Source organism: Callithrix jacchus, chromosome 8 (assembly GCF_049354715.1).
Source record: "Callithrix jacchus isolate 240 chromosome 8, calJac240_pri, whole genome shotgun sequence".
NCBI classification, from domain to species: domain Eukaryota; kingdom Metazoa; phylum Chordata; class Mammalia; order Primates; family Cebidae; genus Callithrix; species Callithrix jacchus.
In genome coordinates this window covers 106236586-106253613 of record NC_133509.1, presented here as the reverse complement: position 1 = coordinate 106253613, position 17028 = coordinate 106236586, and the positions used below count along the sequence as shown (strand labels likewise).

The window sequence follows — 17028 nt, the reverse complement described above, 5'->3', positions numbered from 1 at the left end:
TGACAAAGGATGACGTCCCCCTCTGAGTTTTCTCCAGGCTAGACACTCTTGATGAACTATGCATTAATCATTAAATGCTTTAAGTACACAACACAATACAACACCATGTCTGAGAAGGGAGAAATCAGGGTGTGTTACGGTAATCAGCAAGGCATCAATGAAGAAGGATCCTGAAGGATGACAAAGACAGGGATACTAGAGTTCAGAGGCTGGAGCTCAGAGAGAAAAGGGAGACAAGATACTAATAAGGAGCACAGTATGCAGGGAAGGACGTAAGAGTGATAAAGCAATGAGTGAGGAAAGTAGTAGGTTTCACATACTTTTTTTTTTGAGACAGGTTCTCGCTCAGCTGCCCAGGCTGCAGTGCGGTGGCGCGATCTCTGCTCACTGCAACCTCGACCTCCTGGGCTCATGCAATCCTCCCATCTCAGCCTCCTGAACAGCTGGGACTACAGACATGCATAACCATGCCTAGCTAATTTTTTTGCATTTTTGGTAGAGACAGGATTTTGCCCAGGCTGGTCTCAAACTCCTAAGCTCAAACAAACCATCCACCTCAGCCTCTGATATGGTTTGGCTGTGTCCCCATCCAAATCTCATCTTGAATTGTAGCTCCCATAATTCCCATGTATTATGGGAGGGGCCCAGTGGGAGGTAATTAAATCATGGGGGTTGCTCTTTTCCATGCTGTTCTTGTGATAGTGAATAAGTCTCATGAACTCTCATGATTTTATAAAGAGGAGTTCCCCTGGACACACTCTCTTACCTGCTGCTATGTAAGATGTAACTTTGATACTCATTAACCTTCTGCCGTGATTGTGAGGCCTCCCCAGACATGGTGGAACTGGAGTCCATTAAGCCTCTCTGCTTTATAAATTACCCAGTCTCAAGTATGTCTTTATTAGCAGCATGAGAACGACTGATACAGCCTCTCAAAGTGCTGAGATTACAGGCGTGAACCACCACACCCAGCCTCTATACTTTTTGAACAGAACTAAAACTGAAAACAAACTAAGGTTTGAAGAAAATTAGAATAGGAGGGAAGAGGAGAGAGCAAAGGCCTAGCACAGAAAGGCATTCCTGTTTGGTCTCTCCTTTTTTGGCCGGAGAAGGAGAGACTGAACAGGAATGTCATAAAAGCAAGCAGGAAAGTGTGAGTTTGATGTAGCAAAGTATTAGAGCCACCTGAGTTCCTCCAGGGTGGCACATGTACGTAAGTGGTCTCTCAGAAAGAATGATAAGACAAGATGGCTTGGAGAATGGGACAGCAGGAATGAAAGGGGTCAGCAAGGAGGCTGCTACAGCCACTAAGATACAGGGGTCAAGGTCCACTCTAAGATGGTGACAATAAAACTAAGAGCCAAAGCTGAAAATGGAAATCAATTCAAAAAAAAAAAAAATGATAGAGCTTGGTCACAGATCAGACCAGAAATAAAAGAAAGAAAAAAATCAGAAATGATTTCTTTTTTTTTTTTTTTGAGACAGAGTTTCACTCGTTACCCAGGCTGGAGTGCAATGGCACGATCTCGGCTCACCACAACCTCCGCCTCCTGGGTTCAGGCAATTCTCCTGCCTCAGCCTCCTGAGTAGCTGGGATTACAGGCACGCGCCACCATGCCCAGCTAATTTTTTGTATTTTTAGTAGAGACGGGGTTTCACCACGTTGACCAGGATGGTCTCGATCTCTTGACCTCTTGATCCACTCGCCTCAGCCTCCCAAAGTGCTGGGATTACAGACTTGAGCCACTGCGCCCGGCCCAGAAATGATTTCTAAGAGGTGCTAAAAATCCAAATGAGAAGCAGGACAATACTCCGAAAAGGAGAGGTAAGACAATTATGCAGTGACATGTACTGAATGCACTGGTGGATTAGTACTAGGGTGGTTTTATTTTATGAAAGCTTCAAAGTTCACTCCCTGTTCTACAAACACACATGGTAACTGGTCGTTTTGCTATTTTCTCTGGTCCCAGTACAGGCTGTAGTTTCTGTGTATCTGGTTTTGAATCCTTGATCTGTAACATGACCACCAAAGTTAAAGCGCTTGCAAAAAACAAACTGTGTTTTAACAGAGCTGGGTGAAAGAAGCCAGTCACAAAATACCACATATTTTATGATCCCATTTATATGAAAAACACAGAAGAGGCAAATCTATAACAACAGAAAGTAGGTTAGTGGTGGCCTAGGGCTGGGGTCAGGGAGGAGGGGTGGGGCTGGAAAGAAATGTGGAGTGACTACAAATGGGTTTGGAGTTTCTTTATGGGATAATGAAAATGTTCTAAAATTGTTTACAGAGATGGTTTGAGAACTGTATGAATATACTAAGAACTACTGACTTGGTAATTTAAATGGAGAACTCAATAAAGTGGTTATTTAAAAAAAAACTTCAGGAGTACAGAAACAATTACTGTGACTTCAGACGCTCAGCATCTCTCCAATAAAAGCAACTTAAGTTCAAATAAAAAGCCATCAGACAATTTGGAAAGCCTAAAAGATATTTTAGGAAGACTAAGACAGTCATGTTCCTTTTAGGGGGAAAAACAAGCATGAAAAAGACACAGATTTAAATGTATAGATCCACTTTAAATAAGTTCTTACAATTGACCAAAATTTTCTAATACATGCTTAAAAAGGAAAGACAAGGTTTGAGTTTTCTCTTCAACAAACAGGAACAATTATGTCAAGTAATATCATTCTGGGTACCTATGGTTCAGTTTATTAGAAGCTGAAACAAAAATAATGTACAGTAAGCCAATTCAATGAAAAGCAAAAGCTTAGGTAACTTAACAATTACTGAGCAGGTGGGTAAACCTATTTTATAGATTTGAAGATCTAACAAAAACCCTAATGTAGAGAGAAGTCCTTTTGCTTGAAACATACAAGAAAACTTTTCAAAATAACTTCTGCCCCCATGGTATCTCCTGAAAAACATAGTTCCTACCTCCCTGATGCCTTCATTACTAAAGCCATTGCCATTCTCTTTCCACTGAACACTTAGAATGCTTACTTAGATGGCATTCCAACAGTTACCATACTTTCTTAGATGGCAGTCATCAAGTTATATTCACTCAATGTGTCAGGCCCTTTCTAAATCAGAGGACCTGCAATGGATGTGCACATCCAATGCCCAGTGGAACCTTGTTGACTGATAATCAAACCAGGACAGCAGTGAAGAGGGGTAGTATTTCTGTTCAAAACTGCTTATGGATTAGAAGAACCCAAAACCACCATATCTGTTCGCTAAAGACATTCTTAAAGGAACAATTAACTGGTGGGAAAATATACATTATAAAAATACTGCATTTCAAAGATATAACTATTTACTACTACCTCCAATGACAGACATTTAATAAATTCAAAATGCCACTGATTAAAAACAAGACTAATGCTTTCAACATGGGGGAGCCTAAGCAAATCTTAATTCAATAGATTCAAATACATACCTAACGTATTTCACCTGCCTACCAAAAAAACCATTAAGCAGTCAAAAAACCTAGCAAGTATTCTGAATCCAGAAACATGAAGAGTGGTCTCCCTAAATCATCTGACCTATTAGACCCTATCTGTTAATGGATTCAAGTTATGGAAAGCCTAAAATAAAGAATTTGAGAAAGATAGTCATTTTTCTACTACGATACCCACCCACCTAAATAAATTACTTTGGCCCAAAGCTATGTTTATTAAGAGCAAGTCTGAGGCCGGGCATGGTGGCTCACGCCTGTAATCCCAGCACTTTGGGAGGCCGAGGCACGTGGATCACAAGGTCAAGTGATCGAGACCATCCTGGTCAACATGCTGAAACCCTGTCTCTACTAAAATACAAAAAAATAGCTGGGCAAGGTGGCGCGTGCCTGTAATCCCAGCTACTCAGGAGGCTGAGGCAGGAGAATTGCCTGAACCCAGGAGGCGGAGGTTGTGGTGAGCCGAGATCGCGCCATTGCACTCCAGCCTGGGTAACAAGAGCGAAACTCCGTCTCAAAAAAAACAAAAGAGCAAGTCTGGTACCACACTCTCAAGTAGTAGCTCTACACAAAATGAAGCCCTCTGACACCCTGGAGACAACTGAAATACATACCAAGTTCTCCAAGAAGCTACCCACGAATTGCAGGAGGGATCAAAAGAAAGCTTTCACATCTACTGGGAAAGAAACCAGGATTTGGAGGGCAAATGTTAACTTCCCAAAATACAACGTGGCCTATGAGTTAAATAGTGCAAAACAGACCACAAAGGACACAAGATGGTAGCCAGTCTAGTTTCCAGAAATAATAGAAGACATAGCTTTACAAGTTTTAACTTCTTTTTTCCTCATTTGATCTCAAGAACTGTAAGAAGGGCAGACACTTTCCCCATTTCATAGATGAGAAAACTAAAGCTCATGAAGATTGACAGAACTTTCCAGCTGCCTACTTGACTGCTCCACTTGGCCTGTCAACTTCATCACATACCCAACATATACAGATCAACTCTTAATACCACACCCAAACCTGCTCCTCCACGCATCTCCATTTCAGTAAATGGCCACCCCATTATTCCAGTTGCTCAGGCTAAACACCTTGGTGTCATCCTTGAGTACACTCCGTCGCACTCCACATCATATCATCATCAGTGGATCACTTTAGCCCTACTTGAGATATATCCAGAAACCACTCATTTCTCATCACCTTCATGGCTGCTATCATATCTCACCTATAGAGCATTGCTAGAAATCTCTAACATCCCCCAATTTCCACCTTTGTACTGTTCCCCATTCTATTCCCCTACACAACAGAGTGTCACTTTTTAAGATCTCTCAGACCAAAACCCTTTGTACAAAACCCTCCAGTGGCTTCCCATCTCACTCAGAGTTGTTCATTGATGTATCCCTAGGATGAGAACAGTATCTGCCATCTAGAAAGTACAGAATGAAACTGCTGACTGGTAAATGAAAGACCACTAAAGTCACACAACTACTATGTAGTAGAGCCAGGACTAAAACAAATCTTCCAGTGTTCTCTGGTAACACTGAAACCAGATTTATGAAAAGAAACAATCCACATGGGAGGAAATTCTTAAATATTACTTTGCATAACTGAATCTTTTCATGTATAGTCAATACTGTGTTGACTTTCCAACAAATTAAAATGAAAATATCACTTTATAGAGCCATGAAATCTCACTCAGAACTCTAAATATTACTTGTTTGGCAGCATGAGCAAATGCCTGCTTAATTATCACAGTACTGGCAGTCAGATCTTTAGCGTGACTGTTCTGCATTCTGTGACATGATGTTACCATTATCCCAAGACTACTCCACATAAAAATGACCAGAGTCTGAAAGATTCAGAACCAAGAACATAGAAGAGGTAACAAGCATTTCTGAAGCTCCTGCACACAGATGACACCAATCATCTGAAACAGGAATTCAGTTTCCAGGGTGTTTCCAGTAACAACAGAAAAGTTAGGTTCAGAATTGTCTACTACCAAAATTATAAAGCAAAACTCTGAGCCGAATTGAAATGTTGACTGATTTCAGATCAGAATGAAACTAACACTAAAATTATCCACCATTATGGCATTTTCTCACTAAAATATTTTAGACTTAAAAACTCTTACATTTCCTTCTTCAGTTCTTTCAAAAACATTGCTACTATCTATAAAGAGGCCTAAATCTTACAATATCATAGTAATAAATTTTTACAGGTCTTAAAGAAAACTGAATTAAACCCTCAATTTTCTCCCTTTTACAAATAAGAAATTATTTGATACATAATAGGCAAACAATGAAGATTTATTAAGTGAATGAAGAAATGAATGAATGAATGAAGATCCAGAAGGGTTATATGACTCTTCAAAGCTTCAAAATCAATATCAAAATCCAGGATTAGTCAGAACTAGCTTTCCAGATTCTTTTGGAGTAGGTGTGGGAGTAGAAGAAACCAAGACTTAAAAACCCTATCTGGGTCCTCAGGAAAATCTTAACCAAAAGGCATTACAGCCAGATTCTTTCAGTTCTCTTTCTTTGAAAAGCACTTGATAAAATAAATTTTGCCAAGACATATCTCCTTGGAAACCAAAATGCAGCTGCGTAGTGTTTCTTTCTATGTATAAATAATATTTAATATAGGACCATTATAATAAACAACTGCAATTGTTTTTGCATCAAAAGCAAAACAGGTGGCCTTTGACTAAAAGAAAAATCCAAAAGAAAAGAAAAGAAAAATCCAACGAGAGGAGAGGAACAGAACACTGATAAAAGGCCACGTAAGTCACTAGAAGAGTATCAGCTACACGAGAACAGGAACCATGTATCCTGTTTACCAGCAGCAGCCACCAGTCCCTGGCATATAATGTATTTCTATAAATACTTATAGGAAAAGTGAATAAATTACTCCTTAGAGACCCACCAATGCAAACAAGAATTCATTTGGTCATCAGTCAACATACCTTGCAGATACAAATTCATTTGGTCACTAATAAACCTTTATGACAGGCCTACTACATACAAGCATACTACATTTTTCCTCCATGAAACTTCTACCAAATGTCCCTTCAAATAATATACTCAACCACAATTGTCCCCATCATTGTATTAAGAAGATGAGAAAATATGTCTTAAGTAGCCAAAATTAGTTACTACAGCAGTCACTAAATTTGCTGTTCTGGCTTCAATCTTGCCTTCAATTCATCCTGTACAACCCAGCCAGATCAGTTTTTGGGGTTTTTTTTTTTAACACATCCAAAACATAAAACAGTGCTGTAGTTAAATATTCTACCTTCATATATGGCCCATTGCTATTCAACAAGCAGATACAAAGTATCTAAAACAACCAGATTGGAAAAGGAAAGACAAATCAGCCTCAAGAAAAAAATTATCACAAGGACAGTTCTTATAATAATTTCTCTATATCACTTTGATGCAACTGGCACAGAGTGTTGGATATGAATACCCACTAAGGTACACATCTGACTATTGTGATAATTCAAGATTCATCGCCTTTTTGAAGCATTCCCAAACCACTAGACTCCGTATCTGTGAAAGCACTTTGCAAACCGGAAGTGCAAGACAAACAGCTTTTACTATGCTGCTTGCCAACGGATAGCCTCATACATTCTGCCATTAAAATCATCTTACCTCATTTTCTAAATGTGTTGCGATCCTTCAAAAAAAAGGAAACATTCTTTGTTTTATGTCACTTCTTTATTACTCAATATCTAGAACAGCGTAACTTAAAAGTGCCACTTACACTTCCTGATTTCAGAACATATTACTAATCAAAACATGGGATAATGGCATAAAAACAAAGAGACCAACAGAATAGATACCCCATAAACCAACCCACACATATATAGTCAAATGATTTCTGGCAAGGATGTCATGACCACTGAATAAGGAAAGGACAGTCTCCTTAACAAATTGTGTTGAAAAAATATGATACCCACATGCAAACAAATAGAACTTGGACCCTTATACTACACATAAAAATGAACTCAAAATGGGCTAAAGACCTACATGTAAGACCTAAATTAGAAAACCCCTACAAGAAAACGTGAAGAAAAAGCTTCCTGACTTTGAACATGGCAGTTATTTCTTGGATATGACCAAAAGCAAAATTAGCCAAGTGGGACTACATCAAACTTAAAAATTTTGTGCATCAAAGGACACAGTCGACAAAGTGAAAAAGCAACCTGGAGTGGGAGAAAATATTTGAGAGTAATCTATCTCATAATGAGTTAATATCCAGAATATATAAAGGACTCCTACAACTCAACAACAAAAAAATAAAATAACCCAATTAAAAAATAAGCAGAGGAACTGAATAGACGTTTATGCAAAGACAATATACATATGGCCAACAAGAATATGAAAATATAATCAACTTCATTAATCATCAGAGAAACATATTGAAACTATAATGAGATACCACCTTGCATCCATTAAGATGGTTACTATTTAAAAAAAATTTTTCTTAATTAGCTCTGGGGATGGTTTTTAATTAGCTCTGTGTGCAACAGTAGTCCCAGCTACTCAGGAGGCTAAGGCAGGAGGATCACCTGAGCCGGGGAGGCGGAGGCTGCAGTGAGCCAAGATCATACCACTGCACTCCAGCCTGGGTGGCAGAGGGAGACCTTGTCTCAAAAAAATTTTAATTAATTAATTAATTTTTAAAAGACAAAATAAGCATTGGTAAGGATGTGGAGAAGTTAGAACCCTTATGAACTCTTAATGAGATTGTAAAATGGTACAACTATGAAAAACAGTATGGAAGTTCCTCAAAAAATTAAAAATAAAACTATCATATGATCAGCAACACCACTTCTGGGTATATATACAAAAAAATTAAAAGCAGGGTCTTGAAGAGATATCTGCACACCCACATTCATAGCAACAACACAACCACCAAAAGGTAGAAGCAACCCAAACATCTATCCACAGATAAATGGATAAACAAAACATTGTATACTCATACAATGGAATACTATTAAACCTTTAAAAAGAAATCCTGTCACATGCTACAACATAGATGAACCTTGAGGATTTTTTTTAATGTGTGATTATCAAAAATAACATTTATTAAGTAACCAATGTATATAAAATATGATAAAAAAGAAATTAGAAGTCATGCCATAGATAATACATGTTGCTAACTGGCATAGACATATAATAGAATTAATATTTTAGAAAATTTTTAAATGGAAAATAATAGCTATTTCTTTTTCATTTTTTGTATCTTTTTTTTTTTTATTGCATTTTAGGTTTTGGGGTACATGTGCAGAACATGCAAGACAGTTGCATAGGTACACACATGGCAGTGTGATTTGCTGCCTTCCTCCCCTTCACCCACATCTGGCATTTCTCCCCATGCTATCCCTCCCCAACTCCACCCCCCCTGCTGTCCCTCCCCTATTCCCCCCAATAGACCCCAGTGTGTAGTGCTCCCCTCCCTGTGTCCATGTGTTCTCATTGTTCATCACCCGCCTATGAGTGAGAACATGCGGTATTTCATTTCCTGTTCTTGTGTCAGTTTACTGAGAATGATGTTCTCCAGATTCATCCATGTCCCTACAAACGACACAAACTCATCATTTTTGATGGCTGCATAATATTCCATGGTGTATACATGCCACGTTTTCTCAGTCCAGTCTATCATCGATGGGCATTTGGGTTGGTTCCAGGTCTTTGCTATTGTAAACAGTGCTGCAATGAACATTCGTGTGCATATGTCCTTATAGTAAAACGATTTACAGTCCTTTGGATATATACCCAGTAAAGGGATTGCTGGGTCAAATGGAATTTCTATTTCTAGGTCGTTGAGGAATCGCCACACTGTCTTCCACAATGGTTGAACTAATTTACACTCCCACCAGCAGTGTAAAAGTGTTCCTATTTCTCCACATCCTCTCCAGCATCTCTTGTCTCCAGATTTTTTAATGATCGCTATTCTAACTGGCATGAGGTAGTATCTCAATGCAGTTTTGATTTGCATTTCTCTAATGACCAGTGATGAGCATTTTTTCATTTATTTGTTGGCCTCGTGTATGTCTTCTCTTGTAAACGGAACCTTGAGGATTTTATGCTAAGTCAAGTACTCCAGTCACAAAAAGACAAATACTACATGATTACACTTATATGAAGTCACCTAAAGTAGTCAGATTCATAGACACAGAAAGTAGAATGGGGGTCTGGGAGAGATGGAAATAAGGGCCACTGTTTAATGCTTACAGAGTTTCAGATTCATAAGATAAAAAAGCCCTGGAAATCCGTTTCACGATAGTGTGAATACACTTAATACTACTGAACTATACACTTAAAAATGGTTGAAATGGTAAACTTTCTATGTTTTCACCACAATTTTTTAAAAAGAAATGCCAACATACAATTATCAAATTGCATGTACACGTCCCATCTCCACTGCAGTAGTCTAAGCAGCCTGACTCTTTTTACAGTCATTTCAGGAGTTCTTTCAAGTTGTCTTTTTGAATCAACGGGCCTCTACAAAGGATGCAGACGCTCTCCTTTTCACCCATCCAAAATGAAGTTTCTACAATTCCCAGGTGCCTGCATTCTGGTTTAAGTCCACTACTTATTTATCTTATTGTCAAACACAGATCTAAACATCATATAAAAGCCACTGTGTTTTCAACTGAGTCGGGGAGAAGCATAACAGAATCACCTAGTGAGCTTCTTCAAATCACCCATCAACCTTAGTATCTAGCATTCTCCCCCAAGAGAAAAGCCTCAAGGTTCACTGCAATTCTCTACCCCAGCACTCACTGCTTCCCCCAAACACACATCCTACCCAAACCATAGAAAACCACTACTTTCAAACATCACCTTGAAAATGGCCTTCAGAACAATCCCACCCAAACCAATTACTAGGCTGAGGTTTCTGAACTTTTAATAAGCCTTTTCTGTGAATCCTATAGCTCTCTGTAACCTACCATTTATCTACCTGAAACATTATTTTGTTAAGCAATTATTACATCTTGCTTCCTATTAAAAAGGATCATCATTAATATGCTAATTTTAAAAATAAAACATCACCGAGACTCTTTGAAGAACCACAGGCATTTCTCAAACTGGAAAAGAGACATGGTTTAGGAATCATATTTAGGCTTCCGAATATGTTTCCCAAGAGCACATTCTGAGCTAGGAGTCAAACCTGCCCCAACCACACAAACACACACACAAGAATGCACACATATGCACACAGAGCACTCTCTTCATATGTCAAATACCAGCTACTAAGAAGTCAGGCTCTGGGAAAGCATACTGGCAGAAGCTTCTGAGGTCTTCAGTGGAGAAGTCAGAAGTATGGTTAGGGAAAAGGGAGGAGTTAAAGCAACTATATACTTATTTCAAGAATATGTGTTTTTGAAAAGTCTTTAAAAGCAAGCAGTATGGTTCAGAGCCACAGCACCATGCTTCTTGCAAGAATATGGGAAAATACTGACTCCATTTTTATTCCTAGCTATATACAGGTGAAGCAACCAATAAAAGTATCAAATTTGGTGAAAATTTTAGGACATTCTATTAATTAATAGTTCTCCATCTTATAAGCACCTCCTAATAAGTAGACTATCACTTCCTGAAGGCATGGGATACCACAGTCCAGTTAGCATCTGCTTTTCTGAGAGCATCAAGAACTGAAAAGAAACGTAAAAATAGAGGTTCAGGCTGGGTGCAGTGGTTAATGCTTGTAATCCCAGCACTGTGGGAGGCCAAGGCAGGCAGATCACCTGAGGTCAGCAGTTCAAGACCAGCCTGGCCAACATGATGAAACCCTGTCTCTACTAAAAATTAGCCAGGCGTGGTGACATGTGCCTATAGTCCCAGCTACTCAGGAAGCTGTGGCAGGAGAATCACTTGAACCTGGGAGATGGAGGCTGCAGTGAGCCAAGAACACACACCACTGCACTTCAGCCTGCATGACAAGAGCGAAAACTCCGTCTCAAAAATAAATAAATAAAAGGTTCAATCAATTCTGGGAGCTAGAGACTATTAAAAGAAAGGCAATGAGCTCAAAAAATAGCAAATTTGGCCGAGTGGCACACACTGTAAGGCCAAGCACTTTGGGAGGTCAAAGCAGGAGGATCACTGGAGGTCAGGAGTTGTAGACCAGCCTGGCCAATGTGGTAAAACCCTGTCTCTACTAAAAGTATAAAAATTAGCTGGGCATGGTGGCATCTGCCTGTAATCCCAGCTACTTGGGAGGCTGAGGCAGGAGAATCACTTGAACCCAGGAAGCAGAGGTTGCAGTGAGCAGAGACAGTGCCACTGCATGGCAGCCTGGGTGACAGAGAGAAACTCCATCTCAAATAAAAGGAAATCAGGGCTGGGCGCAGTGGCTCAGGCCTGTAATCCCAGCACTTTGGGAGGCCGAGGCAGGTGGATCACGAGGTCAAGAGATCGAGACCATCCTGGTCAACATGGTGAAACCCCGTCTCTACTAAAAATACAAAAAATTAGCTGGGCATGGTGGCTCATGCCTGTAGTCCCAGCTACTCGGGAGGCTGAGGCAGGAGAATTGCCTGAATCCAGGAGGCGGAGGGTGCGGTGAGCCGAGATCGCACCATTGCACTCCAGCCTGGGTAACAAGAGCGAAACTCTGTCTCAAAACAAAAAGGAAATCAGGTCGGCACAGTGGCTCACGCCTGTAATCCCAACACTCTGAGAGGCCGAGGTGGGTGTATCACTAAGTAAAGAGATTGAGATCATCCTGGCCAACATGGTAAAACCCTGTCTCTACTAAAAATACAAAAAAATTAGCCAGGCATGGTAGAGGGGCCTGTAGTCCCAGCCACTGGGGAGGCAGAGGCAGGAGAATTGCCTGAATCTGGGAGGCAGAGGTTGCAGTGAGCCTGGCGCCACTGCGCTCCAGCCTGGAAGACAGAGGAAGACTGTCTCAAAAAAAGAAAAAGTAAGCAAGTAGAACCACAAAACCAACCAATGACTATACCTGTTCAGAGCTTTGGTAAACGGCTTTATGGAAAAAGTAGAAAGAGAAGAGAAATAACCACAATTAACTTTAACTTTCATATCTATGAAATTCGTTTAACCTAGACCTGCTCTGGGAGAGGAAAGAGGAAGGAAATCCAAGGGCAGCAGCACTGGCTGTCAGTTCTGTTCAAGTTGCCTTTGACTGACCCAAGTTTCTGCGAACCAGCAATTCTCCTTCCCCAAGCCGGCATTACCAACAAGCACACATTCTCCTGCCTCTCCTGAATTGGAAAAAGGGAAATCTAACATTATGTAATTGCCTGCTTCCACAATTCAAACTTAGGCATACTACAATCCTAATTAGAGGGAGAACTTAGTGCAACATGACAAGCAACAAATTAGATATCTACAGGCTGAAACTTCTCATCCAGACTTGGGGCAAAGAGAAATGCCTTTGTCTGACTTTGTGGCACACCCACTACTACTTACTACCGGCCAGCTAAAGAAGCCCCTGACATCCCTCCATGTCATTTTGGTGTCATCTCTTTATGCCTTTAAGAAAACACTCTGTTCTATTTGCAAATGGGGTTATTTTACTCTCTCCAGGCCAGAATAAGAGGAGAAAATTGTTGTTGACTGGTGAACATTATCTACTGTTAAAAGATTTTCCCTGATGGTTTTTTGTACCCTCATGATTACAAACCAAATCACTATGTTCTTCTGTCCCTTATGCAAATCATCCATGTTTAAAAGACCCAGAACCCATGAATCTTTCCCATGCTTCTATGACTCACTCCAGAGCTCATCAACAGCCCACCAGGAAAAAAAAAAATGAACTGTCATCTAAGAATAATTAGCTTAAATATAACCTTTGAAAGCAAGGTGCCATCAAAGTGTGTGGGTTTTGTTTTTGTTTTTGATTAGCTAGGCACAGGAAAAAAACTAAAAGCAAAAATTCAACAAGGCCAATTTTCCATGCCAAAAAAAGTATTGCAGATAGAAGGTTGGATCGTCAATCTCAAGGGCTAGTGGAACACCCTTATTTGTGCCTGTCCGCAGAGTAAGACTCCAACTTCTGTGTGAGCACTGACAGAATACCATAATGCTTCTCCAGCAATAAGGAGATCCCCTCACCTCAAGGGCATTCACCCAGCCAGCGGGGAAGTTTCTTCTCTACTGGCTCAGATTACTCCACTGGAAGGTTGGGTGACACAACATAAATCAGTCCCATTTTCAACAGGAAGCTCCTACATTTTCCTGTTTTATGTCCTGTTTTATCTTTCCACCTGACTGACCCCCTAGCCCCAACCTCTAGTAACCCTTACATGTCGCTGAGAAAGAAGGCCTAAAATTTAGTTGGCCATGGTCCAGAAACAAGGATGGTACACCTAATTCCTTCTGCAAATGGAAACAAGTTTAAAAAGAGAAGAAAAAGATGAACCAAAATACACTGAGTTTAGTTTTCCTGAAAAACATACATTATGCTCTGAGCTAATAAAGATTTCTTTAAAAACAAAACAAGAAAGCCTACAGACTCTACTATGTAGAAACTTTAACTCATATTTGCTTTTTCCATTAGTTTGTCATTTGAGTAACTCTAAAGCTTGGTTACCAAACATTACATCAATGTTATTTTTATAGGTTTACAATCTTACCACACACTGTTTCCTTCAGTTTTGCATCTTCTCATTTTGGATATTTAATAAATTCTGAACTCTTAAGTGAGGGGAGAAAGTAGTAAAATTTTAACATACCCTTAAGATAGGGGGAAACAAACAGAAAATAAACTAATATAATTAAATATGGACACCTGTCTTCCAATCACTGCCTAGTGATTAGTTCTGGAACTTTCAACAAATCACTTCAACTTGCTGGGCTTCAGTTTCCTCATACGTAAAATGGGAAAGATGAGCCAGTTGAGTCTAAATCCCTCCTAGTTCCAACAATCCATGAATATGTCCAACAAAAAGTAAAAAAAAAAAAAATTACAAATAAGACTTTATAGTTTACAAAGTACTTTCATACACATATTCTCATTAATTTTCATAGCTCATTTGTGAAGCAAGTTCTGAGCCCATTTCTCCAGGAAACAACAGTAAAGTTCAGAAAGAAGTTCAATTATTTTTCAAGATCTTACAATCAGAAAACAGCAGAGAAGGTTTTTGAAACTCAGACCTTCTGAGGACAAATATTAGGCTATATTATTTCAAAATGTTTAAATTCATTAAAATTCAAAATAAATACATATATTAAAATTCAAAAATAATTGCCTACAATGCATAACCTTTATGGGGGATCAGGGTATCATAACTCCATACCAGAAAAATTACTACAAATAGCCCCATAGGGCTACAAGTTCCAAGCGGCCAGGAACACTCTTTTGCTCATCACTGGAATCACAGAAACCAAAAGTGCAACACTCAGATAGCGGCACTCAATAAACAATGCCTGACTCACCACTCAAAAGGTTAGGAATATAAGGATGCTATGGGGGAAAAAACTTTTCTGAATTTATTTTGAGATTTGAACTTCTATAATTTGAGGCAAAGGAAAAAATTAAAAAGGTACTCTATCAGAGCTCTAGTTCTTTATTAGGGGAATGAGTCTATTGGTCTTCCATAGAGAAAATCTAGTATGGTCAGTGAACCAACAGACTCAAATCTGAGACATCACCCAAAAATCTTCAGGATATGCATACTTCATTTGTGCACTAATATGGACCAACAGAAATGATAACACAACGATGAGGACTGAGAGGAGGCACATAATCAGATTATTAATCATGACAAACTTTCCACCAAATTCCACTCTCATATCATTTCAAATCTCTTTATGCTATTTCACAGCTCAAAGAGATTTAAAAGAAAAAAAGTCACATATCTACAAATTCAGATTGCAACTTAAGATAGAACATATACACATCTCAACTAAGATCCCCCAAAGTCTACAAAACTGCTCATCTCAAGCAATCTTCAACCTATGACTTCAATAACTTACTAGAAGGTGTTTTTTAAAAGTTCCTAAACAATCAAGGTGGGGGCACTATACCAAAATTACACACATACTTCAAAGCAAAAGCAAAGCAAATGCAGAAGCCTGAAAATACTAGTGAAAGGATAGAGACAAAAAAGAAGAGTTAAATGAATCTCAATACAAAGTATCAGAGAGGTGCTCTGGAATTACTTACCTAGAGCTCAAGTCAACCTTGCCATAGAATCCTCCTATGAAATCACAACCATCACTGACACTTCAGATTTTTAAAGTTCACTGTACCAGAATTGCAATTTCAAACTCAAGGAGCAGAAGTAGGAACTGCAGAGAAGCTAACAACAGCAACACCTACTGACTGTCTCAAGCCACTCACCAAACTTGTTCTCTCAGTCAACTGGAGAAACTGAATGACAGTCAACTTCAACAGTGCTTTACTTAAGTATTAATGAGATAAGAAAATTAGTTGTCAGAGACATAAAGGCATTCATCCCCCAAAATCTATTTTGCCTCTAACCATTTATGTGGAAACAATCATTCACCATTTTAAATGCACTGTTAATTGCTAATGCTTTAGTAAAATTTATTCCATGAGAAAAATGTTTTAATATTAATATAGTTAAGAATGGAGATGTCATCTAATAGTTGGACACATCAGTGGCCATTATAAACTACCTGAGACCTACTATTACCACTGTTCCATATTATCCTCTTTTTAATCCTGGTAAAGATAGCTTAATTGCAGCTTCCAAAAAACGAAGAGAAAAATGAAAGTCGTTAAATCAGGATTATAAAGAAAATTAATATTGCTACTAAACTGGCTGCAGGAAGGGATTCTGTATGATCTAACCTTGTACTTTTCCAGAAGATTCAGTCAGAGCAGCTTTGCCTTGGACGGATACTCCATAGGAGAAAACAGGAGAAAGTTGACACTTATCTCCCACAGAGTACCAGCACAAAAACAATGGCTTTAAGAGTCTGACTCAGAGTTTCAACATGAAAGGTTTGCTTTATAGAGGAAACGCCAATCCCAGTCCATCCAGATAGACCTGGAACCTGATGAAAGTCGACACCTCTACTCCAAAATTTGCATCGCATTGCTGGCTCCAGTTTAGAAACATAATCGTTTCACAGGTAGTATGCATTTCAGTGAATGCTGCCGCTAAACTATCCGTGAGGAAAAATAAAATCTATAAGGTAAACGTAGTCTAGAAGCCACCAATCCCCAAAGGCTTCCCTTAGAAAAATGCCAACAATTCAGCTAATGCCAACAATTCAACATCTTCCTTGAAAGTGAGCCATTCCCATCTCTCTTTTTTCCAAACCGCGATGAAATTTCAACCTGCCCAACAAGATTACTGGTCCACCTAGAAACGCCGTGGAGCGATTTAACAGTCTCGGAAATTTCCTTTAAGGTCAGGAGAGAAGCTGTTAACAGATGGGCGAAGGAGGAAAAGTTCTTTTTGCGGCACACTCACGCCTCCCAGCCCTTTCGTGGTTTACTCACTCCCTGGAAAGCAGGTTAGAGCATCCCAAAATTTTATGTCCCCAAGACCCCCAACGGGGAAATTAACCACCCTCGGCACCGAGCTGTACCTCTCTATTTCCCACAACTCAACAAACTC

General features: G+C 39.4%; 1 protein-coding gene and 1 long non-coding RNA gene across 46 annotated transcripts in view; one reads left to right on the top strand and one right to left on the bottom strand.

Moving 5' to 3' along the window:
• Positions 1-17028, bottom strand: part of SIPA1L1 (signal induced proliferation associated 1 like 1) — a 397653-nt gene that overhangs the window by 379538 nt on the left and 1087 nt on the right. The window contains exon 1 of one of the 43 annotated variants that reach the window (XM_078335312.1): positions 16254-17028. The exons of 41 other annotated variants lie outside the window; for them this stretch is intronic. The gene's annotated coding sequence lies outside the window, so the exon portion shown is untranslated. One more of the 43 variants, XM_078335292.1, reaches the window with a different exon arrangement.
• LOC144577437 (uncharacterized) overlaps positions 16752-17028 on the top strand; it is a 32738-nt gene continuing 32461 nt past the window's right edge. For 2 of the 3 annotated variants that reach the window (XR_013521352.1, XR_013521351.1), the window contains exon 1: positions 16752-16924. This is a non-coding gene — a long non-coding RNA (uncharacterized LOC144577437). The remainder of the gene's footprint in view (positions 16925-17028) is intronic. The other variant, XR_013521353.1, reaches the window with a different exon arrangement.